At 36.9% G+C, this 27466-nt stretch overlaps 1 protein-coding gene and 1 pseudogene across 18 annotated transcripts in view; both read left to right on the top strand.

The window, feature by feature from the left end:
* Positions 1-27466, top strand: part of TBL1XR1 (TBL1X/Y related 1) — a 171208-nt gene that overhangs the window by 86870 nt on the left and 56872 nt on the right. For 12 of the 18 annotated variants that reach the window (XM_081534031.1, XM_081533931.1, XM_081534060.1 and 9 more), the window contains one exon: positions 513-587. The gene's annotated coding sequence lies outside the window, so the exon portion shown is untranslated. Of the gene's footprint in view, positions 1-512; positions 588-16122; positions 16240-27466 lie in introns of all 18 variants that reach the window. The other 6 variants (XM_081533953.1, XM_081534015.1, XM_081534070.1 and 3 more) reach the window with 1 other exon arrangement.
* LOC145539599 (glycine cleavage system H protein, mitochondrial-like) lies at positions 224-26613 on the top strand (annotated as a pseudogene).

The raw sequence follows: 27466 nt of genomic DNA, 5'->3' as shown, positions 1-27466 counted from the left end.
ATTGAGAAGACTGGGTAAACGCTGTAGAATAGAAAGTCTGAAGAGATTTCCAGTTTAGTATATTTTGATTGAAATTACTTCAAAACCAGTCATGTCTTTCTCTCAGTTGTTAAACAGAATATGTAACATATAAGTTTATACTGTTTTTCATGGCTCATGATGGTAGATTATGAACCTGCCATACTGGGCCCAGTAGTGGTAATATTTGCGTGAGTTGAGTTGAATGGCGGTGAGTGCCTCCTTTATGCAAATTCACCTCTTTTGAGCATCATTTTGTTCATTGTGTCAACTTTTTAGAAATGTTGTAATGATTCAGTGCCTGCTGTGTACTACATGCTCAAAAGTTGCTGCTGTTTATGACAACAGTTGCTTAAGGAGAGAAAGATACTCTCTGGTGGGGGCCTTAAAGACATAGAGATAGTATTTCCTTCCTGTAAAATTTGGAATGAGAAATCTTTTCAGCAGAATGTGTTTTAGGATGCACTGAATATTTTACTTTCCTTTTTCCTCAGCATCAGCAACAGCAACTTGTGATTGGTGGTACCAGATACTCAGTTGTACATCCCCACATCAATGCACTGCCAATGGTAAGAATTTCTCCTTTTTCTTTTGTCAGAGATTGTCTTAATTTCTCTTTTTATTATTCTCTTATTATTAAGAACCTGTTAAGAATTTTTAAGTTTTTCACAATTTGACAAAATTCATGTCTTCCCAAACTGAAGAACTGTTTTTAAAAATGCGTAACTTAAGGTACTTAGAAAATAATGTTTGATTATTTATTTTTTAAGGCAGAACCCTTGATTTGGAGATTTCCATTATCTTTGCTGTGGCTATCAGAATGAAGAGTACTAAACTCAAGTTACAGTGGCAGTAATAGCTCTTGTGTTTTTGTCCATCATCTTACTGAAATAGTCATATCACATTTCTCGTAATATTTATAGTTAATGGGCAGTTAAATGGCTAAAATTCTACCTGTCTTTAGTAAGTGGATAATTATTAGGAGAACCATTCTTATTTATTTAACAAGATCATTTAGAATCTTTTCTCTGTGGAATGAAAATCTGTCCACTGTGTGATACAGCAAAAGACCGCTAGACTGTGGGAATGGAATTCGTTCTCTGCTGCATATGTCTTGTGTGACTTTTGGCAGAAGCACTCTTAAAAAATTAGTTGATAGCATTGGACTAAATTTCTAATGTTCATTCTAGCTAGGCTAAGTGATCTCATCACTGTTACTTAGAAATTAGAGTGATTTTTACCTTACAAAAAGTAATTCCTAACATAAGTAGTATGGCTCTGTATTTGGAGGATCAGGAAATAGAATGAATTATGAATTTTTATTTATTTTTTTAAGAATTAATGTCTTACAACAATGTTTTCTATAGTGCATTATCAAAACTTTTAATTATTTTTACTTAATCAAATTTTCATTTTAAATATTAAAATGGGGAGCTATAGAAACTGATCAAGTTTTATGGAACTTGGTGGGAAATTATAGATGCATCTGTCTGAAATAAAAAGTACTAAAAATTAACTAGAACCAGAATGAGTGAGCATGATACGAAAGTTATCTGTGAAAATATTTCTAGGAAATAGTTCATTTTAAAGATGGACTTGTCAGTGTGTTAGATTTCCTCTGCCTTAACTATCTTCTGTGTTCTTAATGCTGATGAGAAAATGACCTTTCCCCATCTCCAATCTCCCTTCTCCCTTTCTCATTCCCCTCAGTAGGTAATGGGGAATGTTGGGGAAAAAAAGGATTTTTGTTCTGTCTCTACCTAGCACGAAGGATGACATGGTCCTTCATTCATATATGAAATATTTATGGGTTCTTTATGGTACTTGGGTGATTCATTAACCATCATTAAATCTGCTCTTTCCTCTGGAGCACTACAGTTTCTCACATAAACAGCTCATCAAGCATTTTGAGTAACTAGCTGTTTTCTTTGAAGTTCACTTTTGAAACCTGTGCGTTTTTATTGGTTGTTGGAGTCTTAGCTCTTTGTGACATGTCTCCCCCAAGAAATAAGTTGCACAGACCTGTTGGATGTCTCAGAGCCAATTGTGATGCTACTAGTTCTCTCTTGTAAGTGCCTACCTTCAAGTGACTTTGTAATGTACCTCTCACATAGCCTGCATGTTGTTTTCTTTTGTTTGGGAAGCAGCTTGTAGACTGTATTTTAAATTCAGTTATCTCAAACACATTTGCCAATTTTTTGAAAAATCCCTGAAGTCATTTTTAAGTCATTTTTATGTATGGCTTTTGCTTCACCTCTTTTTATCCTTCTAATATGTTTGTCTTGATTGCATCCTTATGCCTCTCTTTCCCTTGAATTTTTTTTTTAAATAAATCAGTAGTTAGATTTAAAAGATTAATCTAATTCAGGTTTTTCTGCATTATTTTGGGGTGGGGGTAGGGTGACAGACGGAGAAGGCAATGGCACCCCACTCCAGTACTCTTGCCTGGAAAATCCCATGGACGGAGGAGCCTGGTAGGCCACAGTCCATGGGGTCGCTAAGAGTCGGACACGACTGAGTGACTTCACTTTCACTTTTCCTTTTCATGCACTGGAGAAGGAAATGGCAACCCACTCCAGTATTCTTGCCTGGAGAATCCTAGGGACGGCAGAGCCTGGTGAGCTGCCGTCTATGGGATCGCACAGAGTCGGACACGACTGAAGCGACTTAGCATAGCATAGCATAGGGTGATAGAAGCCGTACATAGTGAAGCATAAGCTGTAAGTAGCAACCAAATGTAATATATGAATTTTGTTGTCAATCTGTAAAAGTTCAAAGTAAAAGGATATATGGTGATATTAAGAAATTATTGTCATCACCTTACACTACCCCAAAACCAAATAAACCAACCCCCTAACCCTCACAACAGCCGAAAACTGTCACTGGAAAGAAAGTAACAAGTACAACAAGAATGCAAGGAGATCAAACCAGTCAATCCTAAAGGAAATCAGTCTTGAATATTCATTAGAAGGACTGATGCTGAAGCTCTAATACTTTGGCCACCTGATGCGAAGAGCTGACTCATTAGAAAAGACCCTGATGCTGGGGAAGATTGAGGGCAGGAAGAGGAGGGGACGACAGAAGATGAGATGGTTGGATGGCATCACCGACTTGATGGACATGAGTTGGAGCAAGTTCTGGGAGCTGGTGATGGACAGGGAAGCCTGACGTGCTGCAGTCCATGGAGTCGCAAAGTGTTGGACATGACTGAGCGACTGAACTGAGGGTGACAGAACATGTTGTAGGGGGTACTAAGTAACTTAAGGAGAGGCATATAATATTGATCTGTCTCTGTTTGTGACCATTGATGGTCATTACCTAGATCAACTCTCATTTATTATCTAATATTTCTATAAAAAGAAACTTCCCTCATTAGGTATTTGGTTACTCTGTGGCACAGTTTGCACAGAAAAGGCATACTGAATTCTTGATTCTTCCCTTTATTTACCAGTTTTCTATATCTGTAGCTCTATTCCTATTTTGTACATAAGTTTATCTACCAATTTTTAAAGTGCTAAGTTGTTTCCTAGAATACTGGGAAAAGTAGACCAGAAAGAACTTTTACAAAAAGTATCTCTCTGAGCTTGTGGACTTAAATAATTTGATTTTTTTACTGCATTGTAGTTTTTATCCTTAGGATACTCAGATTGTCTTAGCCAAGGGAGCCTTTTTAAGTTGAATTCTGAGCATTTTTGATAGGACTCTGGTCTCTGATAGCTTCCCTGCTTAGTGACATGACAGGGTGTTCCTGAGCTCATCTTCTGAGTGTGCTTCCTCAGTCCTCAACTCAGCTGTGTCTCCAGAAAGTCCAGTTCCTTTCAGTGAGAAGCAGTATATAGAGCCATAGTTTCGTGATGAGGGCATTTGTTGTATTCTGGATATCTATCTGGAGTGTCTGTGATACATCTGATAAAAATTTTGAATTTTAATTTTTCAAGCGTAAATTCTTTGATTTCAATATTGCCATCCTTTCTTATGCTGAAAAATGTGTTTTTCTAATGGTATTTACGTAAACTTGTTTCTTTTGTATATTTATATTACATATTAGTATAATGCTATATATGTATTTAACATGTGTAAAACAAATGTATTAAAACTATAAAATAAAGTATGTAAGATATAAATATGTAAATATATAAAAGAAAATATTGTACATAGTATAATTTTTATATTTATAAATATATATTTATATATTTAAACCATTACCACCAATATTACTGAAAACTGCAATTTTAATTTTTTTTTCTTTTGCCCATGTCCCACTGGGGTTTACATTCAAAGTAAATCCACTTATATGATTTTTCCACCAACTTGGTCAGAATCAGGTCCATTTGTTTCATTTTATTTTTAATTCTTAGGGTTTAAAAATACTGATTTAATCTTGTTTATAATTTTACGTAAAACACTGATATTACTTCAAAGTGAAGTATATACTTAGTTTCTTCTCCTTATAGGTAACCAAATTTAGCTAGATTGCTATTTTTAAAAATATAAATAAACCTGTGTGAGTCTGTGTATACGAGTACACAGACTCACACATACATATATATATACATATACATGTTTTGTTTTGTATGTGCAAGTAGAAGATGAGCTCAGTAACACCCTGTCATGTCACAAAGAAGTGAGCTATTAGAGACCAGAGTCCTATCAAAAAGGCTCAGAAGTCAACTTAAACGTTTTGTAAAGAAGTCAACAGAACGTTTTGGAGACCACCTTATAGTAGTGTATAGAATTAGTCCTCTGTTTTTATAATAGCTGAGTGGTAGTTCATTACCTAGATGTAGCTTAGCTGTTTCATGAATGAGAGTTTTAGGTATGAGCATAAATGTCAGTGTAATTTTGAGGCAGCTTGCCAAATTCTCTTCCTTAGGCTTTACGCCATTCTCTGTTTTCTCTAGTAATGTGTGCAGGTGCCTGCTTTCCCACTTGTAAACAGTATATAGTCAGAACCTTTTGGATATATACATATTTTATCTCATAGTTGAAAAATGATGTTTCGATTTAGTTCTCATTTGCATCTCACATGCTTTAGAGCGGTTTGTATGTTTTTTCCTTTGAACTCTTCCAAAGATAAATTCTCATTTTCAACAAAAGACTATCCATTTTGTCGACCAGTCCCTTTAGGCCTTCTTTTTTCTCTTTTTTTTTCTAATTCTCCAGTCATCCCACAGCTTCTAAAACTTAATTTAGTTTAACAAGATTTTCCTACCAAGAATAGAACCTCACTGACCAGTTGTCAGGTTTGATTTCTGTAGAATCAGACCCTTGATTATAACTATTTTATTTGAAAGCTGAACCCAGAAAGTTCCTGTGAGGAAATAAGAAAAGGAAGATAAGGAGACCAGTACAGGATACAGGTTAATGTTTTAGGCAATTGGGACCTTGTCTTGTTGGGACCTTTGGAAGCCAGTGTAGAACATGCCCCTTAGTTCTTCCACTCAGTGGTCATGAAAGGGGCAGTTTGTCCAGCAACTCCATTCCTTATTGGTGGAGTTATGCTTTGGAAAGGGCAAGACATCAGCTCCTTAGTACTCTCCCCTGACCTAACTGTGGCCAGAGATGACCTTCAGGTGTTTGCAGTAAGAAGGTGCCTACTTCCTAAGGAAAACAGTGATCAGAACTTGCGGCCTGGGCACTGCCAGTGCCCATTGATTGTTGTGTCAATGAATATTCTAGTCTACTTGCAACTACATTTCTCAGTGTAAATTAGTTAATCTCATTCATAAACTGCCCTACTGTATTTTGTTAACATCTTTTCTCCTAGAACTTGATTATCCTAAGAGAATTGATAAAAGTAAATTATGACTTGCTCAACTGAGGAGAAGACCCCGGAGTTGTAACCCTTTTGAGAGGTAACTCCTCTAAGAGCAGTGTGGTGCATATTGAGGAGCTAGCGATCTGTTCCTTTTTATTCTCTCCACTTCTCAAGAATATCATCTATGAAATAATTTGTTCTGTTCACTGTAGGAAAAATTCATTATTATTTTCATCCACTATCGTGATTTTGAAGTGGTATTACTAAATGTGAAGAACGAATGGTACTACCATATAGACAGGATTGTGTGAAGTATTCATTTTATTTTGGTGGAGAATTTATGTCTCTGAAGAACTAATTTTCAAATCAATAGTAAGAGAGTTACAGTTAAAAACTGTCTTAGTTTTGTGGATTTTTTTTTTCTTCTTCCCCTTTGAATGGATGGAGCTGAAAATAATAGCTACAGGCTGAATTTCTTTCAGAAGTGTCTGTGCTTTTGCATATGTCTGAGCAGGTATCCCTTTGAAAATGTATGATTTATTTTCTGTAAAAGCAAAACAAATGATAAACTCAAAAAAGCAGAGCATATGCACATTAGAGTTGTATGGGTTTTTTTAATAAGATTCTTTTTGATGTGGACCATTTTAAAATTCTTTATTGAATTTGTTATACTGTTGTTACACTATTCTGTTTTATATTTTGGTTTTTTGACCGCAAGATATGTGGGGTCTTATCTCCCTGACCAGGGATGCACCCCCTGCATTGGGGGCAAAATCTTAACCACTGGACCACCAGGGAAGCCCCTGGAATTGGGTTTTACTGAATGCCTTCATCTTTACCATCAGATGTTTGTTGTGTGATGTGAGGCTGATATGACTGACTAAACTGAAACCTGAGTGATTGTGGAATCATTTAGAAGGCGAAGAAAGTGTAGATTCTTACGTGAACTTAATCCTTATATTAAATGTAATAGTTGACTTGTTATGGTGGAATAGTTAAACTTGTTATGGTGAGTAGCCATATGGTGTAATAATTAACTTGTTATGGTGAGTAGCAATTTAAAAATTGATCTTCATACATCACATAATCTTGGCCTCTGTTCTACAATTTCTTTGTATAAGGCACCATGCAACCAAAAATAAAATATGGCTCTTTATATCTCAAGGAGCCCAAAATAAAGTGAGCAAGGACTTACCACCCACATAAGGGGATGAATATTTAATGGAATAATGTTAAAACAAAAGGTGTTCTGTCATTGATTATTTTCTGGCTCTATTTTTAAGTTTTTCCAACTTGTCACACTGACTATGCTATGTTAAATTCAATCTTAATAGGATCTGACACATTTAGGATCGGGCTGTGCTGTGCTTCGCTTACTCAGTCTTGTCTGACTTTTTGCGACCCTTTGGACAGTAGCCCACTAGGCTCCTCTGTCCATGGGATTCTCTGGGCAAAAATATGGGAGTGGATTGCCAATTTCTTCTCCCAGGGCTCTTCCCTACCCAGAGATCAAACCTGCATTTCCTGATTAGAATTGGGCTCCTGGTCTAATACTAGCAATATAGCCAAATTTGAAACTACAAATCCTATTTCATGGATGTATTAAAGCCATTTGGAATCTTCTTTTCCTTGCTTTCTTCCATCAACCCATCCACCTTTCCAAGGGATAATACTGCTTTTTAAAAACAGACGAGTTTTAGTTTTTTGTTCCAAAGAAAAACTAACATACTGAAGTTTGTTTTCTTCACATTCTGTCCTTTTCTGCAAGCTAGTTAATTTCAGTCATATCTTTTGATTTTTCTCCTGATTCTTTTTAATGGAATTTCTTCACAATGTCTTTTTTTTCTCCTATGCTATGATTACTGTTTCCTCCTGTCAGGAAGATCTGTTTTTAGAAAAGATGCTAATGTTCTTATTTTTCTACCTACTCTTCTCTATATAAAAGACCATCTCATTTGACATTCATTTCCAGTTAAATTTTAGTGGAATAATTGTGAGTTCATTGTAATCTGATATTTTTAAAAAATGACTAAATGTAGGGGGTTTTGAATTTAGAACAAATCACAGAGACATATTTTAAATATGTAGGAGACACCAAGACATTTTGATTAGCTTACAGTTTTTTGACACGTAAGAAAATGTAAATTAAAATCAGACCAACAAGGGAAAGATGAGTGAGTGTTCTGAAAGAGAGTAGATATTTCAATATCTGTGTAACTGTGAGGCTGTTACCATCTCTGTTTTATAGATGAGGAAACCATTTTTTCCTGTTCATAATGGCTTAGATAATAAATTGTTAAGTCTGAAGTCTGAACCAAGTCTTTTCCCACAGTTTTTTCCTCTCTTTAGAGAACGTGTCTGTATTTCTGTTCTGAGATGGAAATGATAGGAGCTGTGGCATGATGGAATTAGAGTGGAACTCTGGGTTCTCAGAGATTGTGTGTTGCATTTTATATTACATGAGGGACAGTTAAGGAATGAAATTGTTGTAGAGGCCTTTTAAAGAAATTATATTTGCATTTGCAGATTTTCTTAAGCTTTTTGTTATTTTCCGGCTCCCCTTGTGGCTCAGCTGGTAAAGAATCCGCCTGCAAAGCGGGAGACCTGGGTTCAATCCCTAGGTTGGGAAGATCCCCTGAAGAAGGGAAAGGCAGCCCACTCCAGTATTCTGGGCTGGAGAATTCCATGGACTGTATAGTCCATGGGATCGCAAAGAGTCAGGCACAGCTGAGTGACTTTCACTTGTTTCTGGCTGCTGCTAAGTCGCTTCAGTCGTGTCCAACTCTGTGCGACCCCATAGACGGCAGCCCATCAGGCTCCGCTGTCCCTGGGATTCTCCAGGCAAGAATACTGGAGTGGGTTGCCATTTCCTTCTCCAGTGCATGAAAGGGAAAAGTGAAAGTGAAGTCGCTCAGTCGTGTCCGACTCTTAGCGACTCCATGGACTGTAGCCTACCAGGCTCCTCCGTCCATGGGATTTTCTAGGCAAGAGTACTGAAGTGGGGTGCCATTGCCTTCTCCGTGTTTCTGGCAGACAGGGCAAATTGTTGTTTTCATTGGAAGAGGAGATTTGATACTTTGCCTGAAATTTCAGAAGCTAAGTATCACAATGAAGCATCTAAATTGAATATTGTGTACTTTTTAAACACATTTTGTGTTTCCTTCACCAACCTTTTAATTCATTTGATGGAGGAATGTTTTTGTTTCATAAAGTCTTTTAATGTATTCCTTGTACACTTTCTCCCCTCAGTTGCAGATAGGATAGAATAAGCAGTGGTTTTTCATAGAAATAAGTAGTTAATTCATTTATTTTGAAATGATCCATAAGTCACTTGTCTACTTTTTTCCCCCTTTTATTGAAGTTTCTACCTGTAGTAGGGATGGAAATTTATTTCAAAACCAGGCTTTCTCTGATTTGTCCTTCTGCCTGTAACAGAACAGTCTCATAACCGTCAGTAGTATACTCTGTGTGTGTGTGTGTGTGTGTGTGTGTGTGTGTGTGTGTGTGTGTGTGTGTGTGTAAGGCAGGCAGATAACTCCTTGAGACACCTTGGCCTTGTTTGCTCTTAGCTCACCTCCCCCTGCTCTCCCACCCCAACATCCGCCCCTGCACTGGGTGGTGTGGAGCCACTAGTGATGTGTAACTGTTGAGCACTTGAAAAAATGACTGGTTGTAACTCAGATATGCTGTAAATATAAAATGTACACTGGATTTTGAAGACAGTTTGCTTTTGTTTTTTAAGTGAAATCTTAGTCTTGCATGGATTTCAAGAGATGACATTCTTTGGATATAGTGGATTAAATAAAAATAGACTATTAGAATCAATTGCCACCTTAAAAACTTTTTTTTCCCCCCTAATGAGGCTGCTAGAAACTGACAAACATTTGGTTAGCATGTCTGTTGACAGTGTTCTATACCTTGCTGATCACAGCTACCTGATTTAAAGATTCTCCTTGTCTGCCAGAAACAAGTAATTAGAGCAATGAGAAACCTAAGGACCCCTGCGAACATGTGCTGGAAGCGGTGCAGAGCGTGTGGGCCGCTGTCTGCAGCCCGCGTGCCATCTCAGCACCCAAAGCGCCCTCCCCTGGGGGCTGCGGACGAGTGCTGCACACCCACCCAGCTCTGCTGTCGGTGCGGAAATTCACAGAAAAACACGAATGTATAACAACAGAAAGCAGTGTTGGAACAGTGGGAAACAGCAATTTTGCACTGGAAGCTTTTGGGAGATATTTGGGAGATGTTGTTTACTGTAATCTGCCTGAAGTTGGGACAAAATTGAACAGACAAAGAGTCTGGTGCTTTGGAAAGTGTGAAAGCTGCTAGTGAATTCTATTCTCCTCTGTCAGGAAAAGTAACTGAAATTAATAAAGCTCCAGCAGAAAATCCAGGACTTGTCAACAAATCTTATGAAGATGGTTAGTTGATCAAGATGACAGTCAGTAACCCTTCAGAACTAGATGAGTGAAGAAGCATATGAGAAATACATATGTTACATATACATATACATACAAATACATATACATACAAATACAATCTGTTGAGAAGTGAAAATGGAACACCTAAGTAAACTAGTTTGAAACAACTTAAAAAAAAATTAAGATCTGGGGAAACTGGAATGACCTTTAGAAAGTTCCTAAAATTAGATCATGGGTCTACATTACAAAGCTTGTCATTATTCATTTGTAAAATGAGGACCTAAATGTTAGAGAAGGGATGCTAATCATTTAGTTTTGTTAGAGTGCTATAACTTGAACCAAAGCCCCTCATTTGTAGTTGAGTTTTCTTTTAAATCTCTGTCATACAAATTTTATAGAATTTGAATATTCTTCAGAGGTGAATCATGAGTGCTTTCACAGGATCTCAAGAGGAGATAGAATAGTAAGGATTAAAGCATCTTTATCAGCTTCCCTGGGGACTCTGACAGTAAAGAATCCACCTGCCAATCCACCTGACTCTAGTTGGATCCCTGGGTCAGGAAGATCCCTTGGAGAAGGAAATGGCAACCCACTCCAGTATTCTTGCCTGGACAATCCCATAGACAAAGAGGAGCATGGTGGGCTACAGGCCATGGGGTGACAAGGAGTTGGGCACGAATGAGTGACTGACGCTTTGAAAGCATCTTTACTGGAGATCTCTAGGTTTTTTTCCCCCTCCACTACAGTTAAGAGCTAAAGATACAGACTACCAGGAGAATTTTCTTTTATTAAAATTAGACTTCTTTCTCATCTATTTATGTTATTCTCTTATTCAGTGTTTGCTATCCTTTGTGTACACTTACTTCCTTGTCATATCACTTTTCCTTTGATTTTTCAGTTATAAAGTTTCCATTTGGTTCTTTTTATATTTTCTACGTACGAGAACTTGTTTTTACCATGATTTCAAGTGCCTGCCCTTACTCTATGGAGAATGGGCTATTAAAATAGCTGCCTTATCTTTGATAATTCTCACATCTAGATCATCTTCAGATTGACATCTGTTACTGCCTTTTTCTTTGAGAATTAGATTTTCTTGATTCTTTGTATGTTGAGTAACTTTTTTATTGTATCCTCTCAGGATATTATTATTATTATGTTTGAAACCAGACAGGTCCAGACTGAACTTTCTGTGTCATGGACAGTGGTTCCACTGTGAGTTCAGTATTCAAAGCCTTTATTCTGCTGCTTTGGATCTCCTCATGTGCACACCTCAGGCTTAGTGTGGGACCCTGACAATAGCTCATATTTTCAGTTCTCAAAATCTTTGCCTATTTGAGTATGTTTTGCATACACATCTTGGAATGAACTTGGGACTTGTGTTGGTTCGTATACAGAATTACAGGATCCAGCTCCCAGAGGCCTCTTTTTCTGGTTTAGATGTGCTTCTTTGGTTCAGAGGGACTGGCTCAGTCGGGGTCTTGAGAGAGATAAACATGGGAAAGGGGGGTTATGTCAATTTCAATTTTGAATGTGTGTGCTTTTAAGAATAGTAGGGGGTTAGGATTCCCCAAAATGGAGTCGTGGCTCCTGTCAGCAAATCGTTCCACAAATAGTGACAACCATCTCCGGACGACATATGAAAAAATTATGAGAACATTGTAGAGCAAACAGATAGAAATAGAAACTGGTTTGGAGTGGCCTTGGGTGAGTTTCCCAAATTGATGGTGTTCTGCCTGAGAGCAGGCTCCTCTTGGGTGGTTTGCAGTTTTAAACTGGCTTGAGGAATCAGATAGTTGAGAACTACCACAGCAGCTGCAGAGGAGTGGAGCCCAGCAGGAGGAAGAGAGAGGAAGTCTAAGAAAGGAAAGAACCTCAGAGGTCGAGTACCAAATTCTGGGTGTAAACTCTGCCAAATAATGGGGCCGACCCCTAAACTTGGACACAGTTCGGGTGTCAGCAAGAGAATAGGTAAACTGTGCTTTATTTGTATCACAGAGTACTATTAACAGCTGAAGGAGAAAACTATTGGTACCTGAAGCAATTTGGACTAAACTCTGAAACATGCTGAGTGAATGTAGTCTTACATGAAACAGAACATAATGTATGATTCCTTATACAGTGTGCTAAAAACAGGCAAATATCTGTTGTGTACTGGGGTCGGAATGGGACAAAGATAATTATTGCTGGGGAAGAAATGATTGACAGGGCTTAGAAATGGAAGCATGGCTGCTAAGGACAAGAATTAAGTAGGAAAAGGCATGTGGGAACTTTCTAGGGTGATGGTAGTGTCCTGTTAGGGATTTGAGTTACTTGAGTTAATGCATTCATCAAAACTCAATGAATAGTGCACCTGTACATATCTATTGTAGTTTGCATGAATTTTTTCTTTAAAAGAAATTGTACTAAATACTTTGTTATAGTTAATGATAGGCAGTTTGAAGTATATATGGGTATATGTGAAGGAAGTTTACTGATAGCTGTAACTTTTTTTTGAAATGCTTCAGAAATTAAGATTAGTTAATAGACGTGGGTAAAACAAATAGAAGAAAGCATTAATTTTAAAGTCTTATTGATGGCTCTGTGAATGTTCTTTGTACACTTTGAGTTTTTCTGAAGGTTTGAAATTTTCATCATGAAACGTTGTGAAAGATACTAGTAGGCAGTATATCTCTGCTGTTTGTTTTTGGTGGCTTTCATAAAAATTGGTATTTCTTTAAATTTGAAAATATTTTAAAGAATTTATCAGTGACATTTTTCTGCCTATGCATTGAGCTCTGAACTGTTCAGGATGTAGAAAGATAGAAGTAGAAATAAACAACGTAAGTGGAAAGACAAAACATATACACACAATAATTTGAAGACTTCAGAGTGATAGAGCAAAATCTCACAAAGATCATTTATAATAGTATGATCAGAGTCAAATGTGAATAGTGGGAAATGGAATCCCTGGGGTTGCTTATTTTGAGCAAGTTTTGAAAGTGCTCATAGAGGAAACTTTTAGATTCTCTTTCTATTCTTTTAATTGGCCAATTGTTGATTGCAAAGTATGACTTAGGGCACATTTTTTAGTGTGTTGTATTCATTTTCATTTTCATGCATTGAAGAAGGAAATGGCAACCCACTCCGGTGTTCTTGCGTGGAGAATCCCAGGGACGGCGGAGCCTGGTGGGCTGCCGTGTGTGGGGTTGCACAGGGTCAGACATGACTGAGGTGACTTAGCAGCAGCAGCAGCATTCATTCTTCAGCAGAGGAATGCTGCATGATTTTAATGCTAGAATTGTTAGCCAGATTGAATGATGAGAATTTATTTTTAAAAAATCTGTATTTTAGGAAAATGGTAATTGTATGTTAATAAGTTGTTCTGGTAAAAAACAGATGATCATAGTTCCTGAATTTTGTAATTCTTTTATAAAGTTTTGAGAGATAATTATAGTGATACTAAAAATATTAATATAATATCCAGTATTAAGTATAAGCATTCTAAACTATTAATTCATTCTTTATCCTCAATTTACTCTTAGGAAGTCTATTCTGATAGACTGAATTTCTTAAGATACATATTGGAATAAATTATAAGTGAATAAAGATGAGAGAAAAATGAAATACTGAAATATAAATGAATTGTGAGACTTCATAGCCATTAATTTGGTCATCTGTTTCTTTCTGTTGACAGTTTTTCTTCCCTTAACCTGAAATGAGAAGTTTGAACAAGATTAAGCTATTATTAAATACATTTTAGAAAATAAAAAGTTATATATAATTAATTATTTTATATATATATATGGCTTGTTAGTTTCTAGTGACCAGAAATAGATTTGGACTTATTTTTGGTCTTTTGACTTTTTAATCTTTCCAATTGTATTGCAATTAAAAAAAGGAACCATTTCCATTATAACTTTCTCAAAGCAAATATGCTGCAAAAATACAGACAGAAAAAAAGCAAATGTGCTGCTGTTTTGTATGTAGCTTCTAGCAATTTATAATTGTTCCTAGAATTTTGTATTATTGATATCTAAATGAAGCATTTTGGTCTTTGAGAAAATTGTACTGTATATCAACTTACACAAGTGTTAGGAAGAATTACAAATGTGTTTCTGTTCTGCAGATAGAAATTTAGTGAGGAACAATCCAGTGGACTTCTTGCCACATACCAACTAGTTATTTAAACATCAAATTTTCATTTAACTCCTGATCTTGGTACCAAGAGAATAGTATTTTCTGCAGTGCAATCAGTTCTGAATTTTTGAGGAGCTGGTTTACATCTGTATAATAGTGGCTAAAAATAATGCTGCTTATGGTATCCTATCACTAGTAATTATAATAAAACTAGTAGTGTTATTATTAGTAAAGAAGCTTAATGTTTTAAGTGTCTCTGAAAAAGTCATGGAGGAGGGGGCAAATAAGGTAGTTTGAGTAAATTGCTGAAAACAGCTTATGCGCAGAATAGTGCAATAAAATATGCTTTCCATATCCATACTGGTATCTGCTGTATGCAGTTAAGTGTAAGTTTATTTTAATCAGCTCATCAGGATTATAAGTTGAAATACCCACATTAAAATAGAAAATATATTTAATGTGAAGGAAAGTTTGTTTCACAGGCCACTTGTCTCAGGGGCACATGGATATCACAACTGTTTTAAAACTGGCCAAGAACAGATTTCATCACCATCAAGGCTGCTTTATTTTTGCCTTTGTTTCTACCAGCCAGAGAAAAATTTTATTAGTGATTCTGAATAACATGTTAGGTGCTGTATTGCCAGTGTGAAATGTTCAAGTGAATGATTTGTGGAATTGGTGTGTATGCCAAATTATTTTGTAATCACTAGGTGATTTGCATAAAGGAAGCCTTAAAAACAAATTTTTCCCAGACTATTTCATTATATCTTTATATATTTTAAAAGATATATATTACATCCTTTAAAAGGATAGATTTTTGATATTAATAGATTCCTGATTGTAGAGATATGTTTATTGGTCCTCATATAGCTAGAGTTTTAAAGGTCTGCCAGGTGAGATTCATAGTACTAACATAAATGAAAAGTAAATGTAAACTATAGCGTCAGAGGATCTATGAACTTAAAAAATTTATTAGACCCTAAACCAATCAGTTAATTACCTGTATTTAGGAAACTGCCTTAGGAAACCACAAGTTTTTGAGGCACCAGAGCCTTTCCATTATTTGTTACCAATATATAGATGCTTGATTTCTTTCAGTGTAGAAAACTTAAAAAATACTCTTCTCTTTATATTTCTGTTTGTCACTGGTGGAAAAAAATGTAATTTATTTCACTTAACCTTGTTGTCAAAAGAAGTCAGGTTCTGTTTTGAGAGCTAACAAGAAAAATATTATGCATAAGGAAGGTACACTCATTAACAAAGAAGGATATCATAAACATAATTATTGTTTTGTTACAAGTAAAAGTAATTGTCTAATTTACTCTGATCACATATTGTGTCATTTTACACTTTGTGTAGTTACTTAATTGAGAATTGAGATCAGTTAGGAGGCATTTTATTACTTAATTACTAGCCCAAAGGTATTCCTATAACTGTTTTTAAGATTCACTTTGGGCAGTCTCATTGGCTAAAGGTGAATTTCTTTTTTAAAGTCATAATTTGGTCACTCACTCCTAATCTGGTTTAGATGATAAGGTTACTTACTAAGGCGGGTATATTGTAAAAATTTTAAAAGTTACGATTTTATATCGTAAAGATCTACTTAAAAGTTTTGAAAAGATTGCTTACAGCAGTTCAAAATTTATGACAATCCTTTTCATCCCTGTTCCACCTGCTGTTTGCAGTGTTAACTTCACTGTTAACAGAAGTCCTACATTTTACTGCTGCTTCCTGAACTTGTCTATAGACTCTCAATGTTAAAGCCAGAAGAGCCCTTTTCAGATTATCTAATTCAGCACCCTCATTTTACAGATGAGGAAACTGAGGCCTTGGACTAGAACAGAAGTCTCCTGACTGAGTCCAGGACTCTTTCTGTTACGTCATGCTGCCTGATGTTTGTTTATGGAACTCGGCAACATCACATACAGGGTGAGCTTTTTTTTTTTTTTTTAAACGAACGCACAAAGGGGTTTGCTACTCTCATCAGGTGGTGGTCATCATTCTTAACTTTCATTTTTCTTTTTACCCATACCTGTTTTAATCCATAATATAGCCCAATTACCCATGAATTTATTTTGCTGCTACTACTTCTTGGCATTTGACCATTATTTTTGAGGGTTAAACTCTTAGTAACATGTTTTCTTATCCATAACCACGGTAGCCTTATCAGGCATTATAGCAACAGTAGATTAAAATTCTTACAAGGATGACTTAGGGAATCTTAAATTTAGATTTAAAAAGTGAGTTATAAGTAGATAAGTACAAGAGTGTGTATATGAGATCTAAGAGCAGATGTGATACCAAATATGAGAGCAATCTTTTTATGAAATAACAAAATCCCAAGAAATATTAGCCAACAGTGTGACATCATTGCTGTAAAATGTTTATCCTGTGAACTCATGGATTTAAACTCATTTGTGTTTTAGATTATCATTTTCTGTGTAGATGCTCATAATGTCCTGATTTTGGCTAGTGAGAGCCTCTTCAGGTTGGTTCCTATGTCCTTTGGATAAGACCTCAGAAGTTCTAAGTAGCTGTCTTGCTGTTTGGTGTGACACGGTGTTAATAGGTTTGTGTGGTTTTCTAAGGTAACTCAAGGACTTTTAAGTTCTTGTAGTAAGTTCAAGATTTATAAGTTTCTGTAGGACCAAAGTATCATTTCCACTAACTCACTCGTTAATAAACACTGGTCATCATTAATTTTGCTTTTTGTAAAAGTAGGAGAAAACAAGATCTTTCAGCTTAAACAAAATTAGCGTGCTTCTCTTGTGTATATATTTTAAAATCTCTTGTTTCATATCACTGAAATAACCATAATGTCAACCTCTAGAATTTTGCGTAAACTAAAGCACTAATAATGCTCAGCTATGAATGTTGGATAAATTTGGATTGGACAGGATACTGCCATCACAGTTACACTTTGCATCACTTACGTACGTATAATATGCATATATCATTGGAACATATGCATGTATATATGTTACTAGAACATACACACACACACACATACACATATGTTACTAGAATTCTTTGCCTATTTAACTGTTTATCAGCAATTTTAAAGGGCCCCCATCCAGTTAACTGTATTTCAGGTGAACTAAATCAGAGGTCCAGAAATACTATGTGACAGTAGTTTTCCTGAAAAGATTATCTGTGGGGAGGATTGTAGATGTTTTATTTTGACAAGGGCGTAGTACAGAAATTGTGCTTTGATTATGTTTCTTATGCATGAGGGCTAGCTTTTATGACTTCTGGAGATGTGTGTGTGTGTATTTTTGTTGTTCAGTTGCTCAGTCTTATCCAACTCTTTGTGACTCATGGACTGCAGCACGCCAGGTTCCTCTGTCCTCCACTATCTTCTGGAATTTGCTCAAATTCTTGTCCATTGAGTCAGTAATGCTAACGTAACCATCTTATCCTCTGCTGCCCCCTCTCCTTTTGCCTTCAATCTTTCTAAGCATCAGGGTCTTTTCCAGTGAGTCAGCTCTTCACATCAGGTGGCCAGAGTATTGGAGCTTCATTTTCAATCCTTTCAGTGAATATTCAGAGTTTATTTTCTTTAGGATTGACTAGTTTGATCTTCTTGTTGTGTATAGCTAGAATGTAAAGTACAGACTGCCTTTTAAATGCTTGTAATTTGATAGTGACTGAAAAATATGCACAATATAAAATGATAGAATAACAATGTTAACATGTAAATTATAAATTGGTTTTCATGCACTTCTACTACCTGTGAGGTTTTTAGAGTAGATTTTATTTCTATTTTACAGAATAAGAAACGGGCTTAGGTTAGTTAAATGACTTGATTTAATGCTTTAATGTCAAAAACAGTAACATTTGAAAGAAAATACAAATACTCTTAATTTCTAACCTAAAAATTTTTTTTTTTTTTTACTACTGCCCAACTTTGAAAAGAGTTTTTCTAAAACTATGCTTTAGGGGTACAGGAGGAAGGGAGGAAACACCTTTAATGTTGACATTTGAATAGTCCTCATAAGGAGGTGACATTTGAACAATAGAAAAAATTTTAACACTTGTAGTTAGAACAAAGAGCTTAAAAAGCATAAATATGGGAATTGGGGGTTTGTTAGAATATTTTGTACTCACTTGAATGTAGAGTACATTCAAAGAAGATGCTGTACAGTCAGATGGATACTTCAAGACCGTACACTGGAGAAGGAGAATTTAAATGCTTCTGTAAACAATTTAGAGTGAATGTAGAAGCTAATAGGTAGTCATGAATACATATGACATAATCAGCATTATATTTTATATGTAGATTTCAGAAGATAGTGTGAAGAGACCTGGAAGTCATTGAGGGTATTGCAGTAGTACAGGTGATAGGTACTGCAGAAAGGAAGGCGTGGCTGAAAGGGGTGTTTTAAAGGTAAGAGATAGCTGGTAGAAGCCGAGATAGAAAATTGAATGCAAAAAAAAAAAAATACTAAAATTTAAATTGTAGTGAATTACAAAATTAGTAATAGTTAATGGGCAAGAGGAGAAACATTTTGGGAAGTATAGGGCATAAGTTGCCTCCAATAATGCTGAGTAATGATAACTGAAAGGACATGGATATTTGTGCTTTTAGTCAGCTGGAATTGGGATTCCTAGGTGGCTCGAGGTAAAGAATCTGCTTGCCAATGTAGGAGATGTGGGTTTGATCCCTGGGTTGGAAAGATCCCCTGGAGGAGGAAATGGCAACCCATTCCAGGTATTCTTGCTGGGAAAATCCCAGAGTCCCATGGACTATGGAGGGCTGTAGTCCAAAGAGTCAGCTGGACACGACTGAGCGACTGAGCAGGCACATATGCAGCTGGAATTGGAATGTTTGGAATGGGAAAGATGGGTGTGTGTGTTAGAGTTTGGCATGTAGCGGGACAGATGGTGGTTTTGTAGTTATTCAGAGTGGATGAGATCTTTAGTTGGAGGAGCTGAGTGAAGATCAAAAGGCTAAAAAGAAGTCAGCTATATACTGTTAGGACAGAAAGAAAAGTCAGTGAAATGGACAGAATCAGAAAGTCACATGTTGGAAGTTGAAAGTTTTTTTGTTTTTCTTTTTTTAATCTTAAATTCTGGAAATGACAAGTAGTATGAAATAATGAAGGCATATGAAGACCTGTTGAATTTGGGGGTGATTAGTAACCAAGTTCCGGAGAAGACAATGGCAGCCCACTCCAGTACTCTTGCCTGGAAAATCCCATGGACAGAGGAGCCTGGTAGGCTACAGTCCAGAGCGTTGCAAAGAGTCAGACACGACTGAAGCGACTTAGCAGTAGCAGCAGCAGCAGTAACCAAGTTCTTTAGAGTCCATAAAATTTTAACAATAACATTTTCTTCTTTATATACTTAAACATATTCTTTTACTTAAATGCATAGATATACGTTTTGTCACGTACTCTTTCTTTTGCTCCCTCCCCCATCAGTTCAGTTCAGTTGCTCAGTCGTGTCCAACTCTTTGCAACCCCATGGACTGCAGCACGCCAGGCTTCCCTGCCTATCACCAACTCTCAGAACCAGCTCAAACTCATGTCCATCGAGTTGGTGATGCCATCTAGCCATCTCATCCTTTTTCGCCCCCTTCTTCTCCTGCCTTCAGTCTTTCCCAGCATCAGGGTCTTTTCTAACGAGTCAGCTCTTCATATCAGGTGGCCAAAGTATTGGAGCTTCAACTCCACGAGTTTCTTGTTTTTAATGACTTTACAATCCATGAATATCATGAATGTACCACGATCTTGTTTTGATTCTTCCCCTTAATGGGCGTTCACTGTACTACACTCCTACCTTTTTGCCATTAAAACCCAGTCTTCTTATATAAACATCCTTAGGAACTTGTGTTTTTATCTCTCTGTATTGTAAAGTATACATCTTAGTTGAACACTGTGACATTGCAGCTGTGTGACCACATTTTAACAAACAAACAAAAAAGGCAAATTCTATTTTTCCAGTCTAATATTTTTACTTTTAATAAGAATTGGCAGATTGTTTTCCAAGGATTTTTTTCTTTCTTACATTTCCGCTTGCACTACATTGTATTTTTCAATTGAATATAATGTTTGGTCATTTGAATCTGTGCCTTTTTTGTTCATTTCTTGTGTAAATATTTAAAAATTTTTGTTCTTTTAAGTAGAGTGTTTTCTCATCTATTTATAGGTGTGTATTACTGGAGCAGAGAAAAGCTGTTGTTTTTTATTGGCCACCATGGGCTTCCCAGGTGGCACTAGTGGTAAAGAACCTGCCTGCCAATGCAGGAGACATAAGAGACAAGGGTTCGATGCCTGGGTCGGGAAGATCCCCTGGAGGAGGCCGTGGCAACCCACTCCAGTATTTTTGTCTGGAGAATCCCATGGACAGAAGAGCCTGGTAGGCTACAGTCCATAGGGTCACACAGAGTCGGGCACGACTGAAGTGACTTAGCATGCATGCATATGTTAAATTCCTTTATGAAGGGCTGATGATATTTGCTAACAATATAATATATCTAGAAGACCCAACAGCTTCTGTGATGGAGACTACTTTTTCTCTTTTGTATCTTTTTCTACTACTTCTTCAGTCAGTACAGAACAATAGGATGAATAAAAATAAAGGTTTTTGAAGGGAGCAAAAAATTAGAAAATCCTAAGAACTTAAAGCCACCTGAAATGAAGGGGCTTTGAGTGAGATACAATCCTTAAGGTTTTTGAAAATCCATAATGGCAAATTTGAGAAGGAAGTTAAAAACGTAGTAAAACGATTGCCAGATAGCTCAGAGGAACAAAATAGTTTTAGGCACCAAAATAGTTAAATGTCATGATGATAGCATTTGTGTTGAAATGTCTGATCTGCATGAAAATGGAGGGAATGGAGATACATTTCAGGTGAATGATGTGGGATTGGAGGATACTGAGAAGCTGGAGTAATGTGAGAGATCTTGAAAACCTGTTCAGTTATAGAAACTGAGTATATCAAAGATATAAGGACTTTACAGTGAAAAAGTACCACCAGGGCTTCCCTGGTGGCTTAGTGGTAAAGAACCCACCTGCCAGTGCAGGTAGATGAAAGAATCTGGAGAAGGAAATGGCAACCCACTCCAGTATTCTTACCTGGAGAATCCCATGGACAGGGGAGCCTGGTGGGCTGCAGTCCATGGGGTCGCATAGAGTTGAACACACTGAAGTGACTTAGCACGTACACACAGTGAAAAAGAGGGTGTGTGTATTTTGTTTTGTTTACAGTTACAGGATTTAAAGATAGAGAAGTTTTTGAAGTATGTAGTGTGATGCAAGCATGGTTTATATGATGTGGGGAACTTGACATGCCTGGGCTGTACTTCTGACTTGCTGAAACTTAATAAAGACTTTTCCTGGTTGTCACAAAATTTATAACATTACTTTGAAGAAGCTGCGCAGGTGATTTTGATACATAACCCTAAGTAAGACTATTAGCTAGAAATTGGAACGTGGCCTTTCTTCCCTTCATACATAGTGTCATGGTCCCCCTCCACCTCACCCCACCCCAAAGAAATGGAGATACAAGTTACTGAAATTGAGAGAGTAGTAGAGATCAATATTGGAGTGGATGAGCGGGAACACAATTTTAATCATCAATGGAGATTATTTTTTGGTCTTTTTAAACATTACTGATCTAGGGGGAAACATTTATTCATTTTTTTTTAACAAATAATCATTGGGTACCTTTTATGAATCGAACTGTTATTTCAGGCACAATAGTAGTGAATGGTAAGGATTAAGTGTCTGCTCTCACAGGGCTTGCATTTTTTTAATGAACACAAATAAGCTGTCATTGTTAGAGTACAGTATTTGTTAACTTCATCACCATGGTGTTTGAAAACTCTAATGTATCCTACACATTATATGATCCAGTATTGCTTCTGTAGAGTAGTGGTCTATGTAAATAAAAAATTAATTTTGAAATGAATGGTTTCATTTGCTGCTGTTACCTATAGCTGCTTTTTTACTAGTCTTGTAAGTATCACTCTGAAAGCTTCCTTTACTACTAATGTAAGGGAAGACAAAAAAGAGGTAACCCCATTTCCATCACATAATGGAAATGAGGAACATTCTTTCAGGTCTGGCAGCCTTGAGTTTCCACACAATATGCTTCTTCAATATAGAACAATCCAAAGGGAAATAATTCCAGACTCCTACCTACTGGCTGTGAATAGATTGAAAACCTTTCCAAAGTTAGATAATCCTGTGATAACTGATTGAGTGCCCAGAAACTCAGAAAGGGGATGAAGTTCTTCTTTGTTTCATCTTCTTGCTCTTCCTCTCCCAACCCAAATCTCTGTATAAGTTTTGGAAATAGCAGATGCTTTGTTTTCATTCCATTTTGCAGTCACTATTTTCATGGGTTCAGTTTTGCATACTACTCACACCTAGTACTAGAGCCATCCCTCTTAGTTTTTTTTTTTTAACCAGGGAAAATGATTGTATATTTAAACGTAAATGTTTTGTTCAGTTCAGTTCAGTCACTCAGTCGTGTCCAACTCTTTGTGACCCCATGAACCGCAGCACGCCAGGCCTCCCTATCCATCACCAACTCCTGGAGTCCACCCAAACCCATGTCCATTGAGTCGGTGATGCCATCCAGCCATCTCATCCTCTGTCATCCCCTTCTCCTCCTGCCCTCAATCTTTCCAAGCATCATGGTCTTTTCAAATGAGTCAGCTCTTCGCATCAGGTGGCCAAAGTATTGGAGTTTCAGCTTCAACATCAGTCCTTTCAATGAAAACCCAGGACTGATCTCCTTTAGGATGGACTGGTTGGATCTCCTTGCAGTCCAAGGGACTCTCAAGAGTCTTCTCCAACACCACAGTTCAAAAGCATCAATTCTTCGGTGCGCAGCTTTCTTCACCATCCAACTCTCACATCCATACATGACCACTGGAAAAACCATAGCCTTGACTAGACGGACCTTTGTTGTCAAAGTAATGTCTCTTATTTTTAATATGCTATCTAGGTTGGTCATAACTTTCCTTCCAAGGAGTAAGCGTGTTTTAATTTCATGGCTGCAGTCAACATCTGCAGTGATTTTGGATTAGGGCAACGTAAACCAGGAGGGGAAAACTCTCCTGTTCCCTTCAGCTCTAAAGCCTATGATTCTTAATGTTTTATATATTATAGATTGTATCAATTAACAGTTATTTTGTATCAGCAAGCCCAAAGAAAATTCTGCTCTAAAAAGTAAGTTTAGTTATATAGTTGAGGTTAAAAACAAAGATTTTTTTTTTCCTAATTTATATTTTATTTATTATAATTCGTATTTTGGGCTTTTAGGTCATTTGTTGTTTAGCCACTAAGTCGTGTTTGACTCTCTTGCAGCCCCATAGACTGTAGCCTGCCAGGCTCCTCTGTCCATGGTATTCTCCAGGCAAGCATACTGGAGTGGGTTGCTGTTTCCTTCTCCAGGGGATCTTCCCAACCCAGGGATCAAACTCATGTCTCCTGCATTGCTTGGTGGATTCTTTACCACTGAGCCACCAGGGAAGCACTTTAGGTCAGTAGAGTGCCTAAAAATGCCTAAAAACCTTGCAGTAGAATGAAAATAGGTATGATTTGTGGGAACAGTTTTAGTCTTAAAAACTTATATGACTTGGTTCAAATGCTCATTGTTTCTAACATATGTATTTATTTTCATATAACATTTTATTTGTAACATTTTTATCATAATGTTTACTCTTATAACTATAGGTATTTTAATTAAAGTTGTGGTTTTGAGGTGTGCCCTGAAAAACTGTTGTTGTTTTTTTTTTTTTAAGAATGTTTCTTTTTCCTTTAGTTCAGAGAATTGTATAAGAAAATTCTGCTCTAAAAAGTAAGTTTAGTTGTAAAATTGTGGTTAAAAACAAAGATTAAATATCTGTTTACCGTATGGTAATCAAGGGTTTGTTTTTTTTTTTTTTTACTATACTAATAAAGCTCACTGCCAATTCCTTAATATTTTCAGAGGAGATCAAAGTGATTCTGAAGTTGATGTCTCTGGGTGAAGACAGTATTTCCTTTTCCCTAAATGTAATTCCTTCTTCTCCAAAAAGAGATGAGATTGGGAGCAATGAGAAGAAAAGCACTCTTACCCTCTAATTTCTGCCTTCGGGGTGTGTGTGGGGGTGGGGGGGTGTTAGCTATTTATTGAGGGTTTGTATGTGTGTGTGTGTTTGTGTTTTAGCTATTTATTGAGTAGCTAGCATGCCTTTGCATCATATTGAGGGAAGCAGGCTATTCTAATACCTGTACTTGAGAAGCAGGGAATTGATCAGCAATTTGATAGTCTGCTGAAATGGAATGTCTAGATAAATTTATACCAAGTTGTCTTCTCTGTGGTTGTTTACTTTTCAGAGAAAGGAGAGTCAGGCCCAGGATTTGATATTCAAATCAGGGTCGGAAAACTAGGATGCATGTTGAGTGTGAAATAAGTCATTGTTTTGTCTCTGCGCTCACTGCCCTCATTCTTAGAGATTTCCCTGTCCTTCACATTCATTAGTATGGAGAAAACACTAGGCTTTAACTGTTTACAGTGGTCTGAAAAAGATGAAAGCCTGATGAGAAACTGGAAGAGGTAAAGAGAGTTACAATTGTTATTTTGTGTCCCCAAGGACATTTTCAGATGGTTACTTTTAAACAGAATCCAAACAAGATCTGCACACTGCTTTTGGTTGCTAAATTCCAATGTCTTCCACCTATTGGTAGAAATGAATTTGTCTTGTCAAATCCCCCACATTCTTAATCTGGCTAGTCATATGGCTTTGCTGGTGGCTCAGATAGTAAAGAATCTGCCTGCAATGTGGGAGACCTGGGTTCAGTCCCTGGGTGGAGAAGATCTCCTGGAGGAGGGCATGGCAACCCACTCCAGTACTCTTGCCTAGAGAATCCCCGTGGACAGAGGAGCCTGGACGGCTACGATCCGTGGGGTCGCAGAGTTGGGCGTGACTGAGCAACTAAGCACAGTAATTGTGGAATTACTAATACATTCTGCTGTCCTGTAACTTCTGTAAAGTGATAGTTAAGAGGTGTGATTAAATTCACTTTTCTTTGATCATGAAGTCTTCGTTTTTCTTCCTTCTGCCTCACACCTTGAGGCATAGACCATCTGGTTGTGTCACTTTTTGTGGTGGTGATGTTGATAAGTGAATTCAGTTGTTGTTAGTCTAATATATCCGTTATAAAATTCCACCAGGATTTTCCCCTGGTGGTCATAGTGCCCATTAATGATTGTTGCCTAGATTTTAATTTTCTTAGGGATAGAAAATTGTTGTTTTTAAAATCCTGTCATTGTTTTTGCATCGATTAGCTGGAATTCTGTAAAGAAGGGCTCTTCCTAGTCAAGTACTGGGATATTCGGAAACAGAACTTGCACAACAAAAGCAGGGTATGTGCTTGAGTTGTTTTCGTTACCAGTTTTTAGAGTGATGAGTTGGTGATGCCCTCTCAAGGTGACCAGTGATGTGAAATATATTTTTAATTTTTATAGTCTTGTGGATTAAGAACTATTTTTGAGGTGTTTTAATCCACTGTGGTGCCTGTCTCCTTTTGGCATGACGCACGTGCCTTTGGTTGTTTCCTTGCTGTCTTGAATGGCAGGATGTCCCAGATTTTCTGCTTCAGTCCTGGAGTGGGTCATCCCTCCAAAGCGGTTTTATTTCTAGGGGATGTGTTTATTTAGAGACTGCAGTCAGAGCATGGAGTGCTGTTTACTACTGGGTTATCATTAGTTGCTGTGAGGCCTTTTTAGAACAAGGAAATGTATTTTTTTAGTAGGAGAAATAAATCACAAGTTCCTGCTTATATCTGAGTTCAAATTTAAGGTTACTCTAAGGTTTTAAAGCTTGATTTGTATTGTATGATTTTAATAAAAATATATCTGCATTATAAACATTAAAATAATTTTATTTTTTGTACTAAATTCCATCAGATAAGAGATTTTTTTTATAAAAGTAAAATGACCACACTTATTTATTATTAAAAAAAAAAAGTGTTCCCTGAGATAATGTGACACGTTTATCCTCTGCCTTCTCATACTCCCTAGCATACTGCAGTGTATCCTTCAGGGATAGCCAGCTTGAGGTACAGACAGTAGTATAGCATGAAGAGAAGATGAGAAGAATTTTACTGCTGCCCTATTTGTATCTATTTTTTCTTTTGGAAGATTTTGGTTTGTAATGGATTTAACATAATTTCTTATTTGTTATATGTTTATAAAAATATTCAAGTTAATAATACTAATAGAATTACTATAATAAGACTACAGAAAGCAATTTAAACTTTTTTTGTGATTTTTTTTTTTTTATCTCTAGGTTACATCTCTTAGGGATATATGCAATCAAAATACTACTTTAAAGTATATTAGTTTTCTTTTAAGATTATAAATAATTTCACCAGTTTACAAAAATGAAGATTTATTTTCCAATCTCTTGTGTGTAGATAACGTGGGCCGACTGTGCTCTGTTCTATATCTTCTTATTTGGGGATCCAAGCTTTTGGAGCAGACCCCGTGTAGGACATGTTCATCCTTGTGGCAGAAGAAAAGAGGAAGAGCACTGGCAGATCCTTGTAATACCTCTTAAAGCTGTGATTGATCAGCTCATCCACTCAGTTTATGTCATACAACCAATGTCCAAGTTGTTGGAGTGGGAATGAATAGCTATTGCAGGAAAGGAGAAGAATGATTAATTTTTTTTTAATTTTATTTTTTATTTATTTTTGGCTGTGCTAGGTCTTCTTTTAACTTATTCAACTAGGTCTTTTCTCTAGTTGGGATGAGCAGGGGGCTCCTGTTTGCTGCAGTGTGTAGGCTTCTCATTGTGGTGGCTTCTCTTGTTGTGGAGCATAGACTCTAGGGCATGTGGGCTTCAATAGTGGTGGCTCCTGGGCTTGAGAGCCCAGGCTTAATAGTTGTAACATATGGGCTTAGTTGCTCCTGGCATGTGGGACCTTCCTAGATCAGGGATTGAACCTGTGTCCCCTGCATTGGCAGGTGAATTTTTTTTTACCACCACACCACCTGGGAATGTCCGTATAAAAATAGGAAGTTTGAACACAGACAGAAGAAGAACAGTGTGAAGAGCCACATGGAGATATGGCAAGGTGGCTTGAGTAATGCATCCAGGAGCCAAGGAAGCTAGGAAAGAGCCTTCCTTAGCACCTTCAGAAGGAGCATTGCC

This window comes from Giraffa tippelskirchi, chromosome 2 (assembly GCF_054371585.1).
Source record: "Giraffa tippelskirchi isolate mGirTip1 chromosome 2, T2T-mGirTip1v1.2.pri, whole genome shotgun sequence".
Classification (NCBI taxonomy): Eukaryota; Metazoa; Chordata; class Mammalia; order Artiodactyla; family Giraffidae; genus Giraffa; species Giraffa tippelskirchi.
The sequence above is the reverse complement of the archived record's forward strand: the minus strand, read 5'-3'. Positions and strand labels throughout refer to the sequence as shown.